Raw genomic sequence first — 2,381 nt, forward strand, 5'->3', positions numbered from 1 at the left:
CCTACAAAACTCTCGAGTGACAAGATGCTTCCTTTCTCCCCTTCTTGCCAGATATCTGTACAAGCTTCGAGATTTGCACCGAGACTGTGAGAACTACACAGAAGCTGCCTACACCCTTCTCTTGCACGCTGAGCTTCTGCAGGTGAATGGCTCAGAGAGCTTGTTTCAACAGGGTGGAGTATACCGTCCTTTCAGACTAAATTCTATACATTTTATGATTTTGATGGGAAAGAACCTTATGCCAGGGATATCCTTTTATATAAGTTTTTAAAAATTCTTTCTAAATAGGCACGACTAATTTGTACATCAAATATGGGAAAATGTCAGTTATCTTTTATTTAAAAATCTTTAGAAAGCAGAGCATGACTTATGAACCTTTGGTAATTGACACTCTAATTAAAGCAATAAAACACACATTGATGAATACATAAAAAAAATATGTAAAACTGCAGAAAACCACAGAAAGATGAGTTATAAGTGAATATAGTACCATAGAAGTACTCTGCTATTTTTATTCTCTCCCTAAATAAATGTATGTTGTGGCTTAGATATAAATACATCTATATGCTATGAGTCCCAGGTAATTATTTCTGGCCCTGAGCAGCTCCTCTAACTTTGGATTTACATACAAACTTTGATTAGCTAATACGCAGCTCAAACTGAACAAGGTAGTAACAGGAAGTTTATTTCTCACTTTTTGCTCCTCCCCAACCCATCCTACCTCATTTTATTACCATGTTACTAATAACATTCCTATCCATTTAGTTTCTCAGGCAACCTCATAGTCATCTTCGATTTCTCTCTTTTACTCACCACCTCCCATGTTCTCCACAAGCAAGAGATGTGGCCCCTCTGTTCAGAAAATGCCCCTAACCTATCCAATTTTCCTTTTCTTTTTTTCTTTTTTCTTTTTTTTTAAGAGATGAGATCTTGCTATGTTGCCCAGGCTGGTCTTGAACTCCTGGGCTCAAGCAATCCTCCCACTTCAGCCTCCCAGAGTACTAGGATTACAAGTGTGAGCCACCATGCTGGCCAATCCACTTTTCATTTTATATCCCTGGCTAGCACCTTGGTCCATCCCATCAGCATGTCATACCTTGAGCACTACAGCAGCTTCCTGTTGGGTGTCTCTGTCTCCAGTCTTGTTCCCAGTTATTAATATTCTTTTAATTTTATACTAAAGTAATATAAGTGCATTGTCCTAAGATATGAATTAAAAACAGGGTTCCTATGCTTCACCACCACCCAAAGGAAATTCACAATTCATATTTAAGTTTAGGGCATTAAAAAGCTTATTGTATAATGGGCCAGGTGTGGTGGCTCACGCCTGTAATCCCAGGTCTTTGGGAAGCTGAGGGCAGCAGATCACTTGAGGTCAGGAGTTCGAGACCAGCCTGGCTAACATGGTGAAACCCCGTCTCTACTAAAAATACAAAAACTTTGCAGGGTGTAGTGGCGTATGCCTGTAGTCCCAGCTACTTAGGAGGCTGAGGCAGGAGAATTGCTTGAACTGCAAGGCGGAGGTTTCCAGTATGCTGAGATGGCACCACTGTATTCCAGCCTGGGTGATAGAGCAAGACTGTCTCAAAAAAAAAACAAAAAAACTTATTGTATATAGCTGAGAAAGTGAGGCTTGTTGACTGTAGATTTTGCCATTGGATGATCACAAAGACATCCTGAGTGTAACTGTAGGTCTCTTCATTTGAACAACTCAGTAAGTTAAACTCTCCTATCCTGGTATAAGGTATGAGGTATGAATGCAACTTTTTTCCACCCAGATTGCTATTCAATAGAGATGCTGTTAAGTATAGTTCACATTTTGCTTATTGATATAAGACCCCATCTTTATTACTAAATTCTTATTTTGGGGGCAGGGAATCTCTTTCTAGATTGTATATGCTTTTACGTGGGTCTCTGTCCATGTACCAGTACCATACTGTATTAATTATTAATTCTTGATAGTATGTTTTATGACCTGGTAGTTACTCTTGATTGCTCTTCTTTTTCAGAGTTTTCCTACCTATTCCTTTTTGTTTATTTTTCCATATGGACTTTGGAAAGATGAAATTTAAAAATTAATTTAGTGAGAATTTACATGTTAATGAAATAGAATTTTCTTATCCAAAAGCATGGTATGACTTTCCATTTGTTCGAGTCTGTGTTTGTGCCCTTCAATGGTGTGTGAAAGTTTTCTGCGTATAAGTCTTGCATATTCCTTGTAATGTTCACTCTTAGAAATGTTCTTTTTGGACTTATTTTTGTTTGGTTCCATTCTTCTATTATCTTCTGTATATTTAGTCTCCATGTATCTGAAATCTGTTTTATTCCAAGTATATTAATTGGTTTTCCTGCTGCGTAACTTAATTCTCTTACTGCGTGTC

General features: G+C 37.8%; 1 protein-coding gene across 1 annotated transcript in view; it reads left to right on the forward strand.

Moving 5' to 3' along the window:
* DOCK5 (dedicator of cytokinesis 5) overlaps positions 1 to 2,381 on the forward strand; it is a 175,423-nt gene that overhangs the window by 136,744 nt on the left and 36,298 nt on the right. The window lies entirely within an intron of this gene.

The sequence above is a fragment of the Mandrillus leucophaeus genome, unplaced genomic scaffold (genome assembly GCF_000951045.1).
Source record: "Mandrillus leucophaeus isolate KB7577 unplaced genomic scaffold, Mleu.le_1.0 Scaffold86, whole genome shotgun sequence".
Taxonomy (NCBI): domain Eukaryota; kingdom Metazoa; phylum Chordata; class Mammalia; order Primates; family Cercopithecidae; genus Mandrillus; species Mandrillus leucophaeus.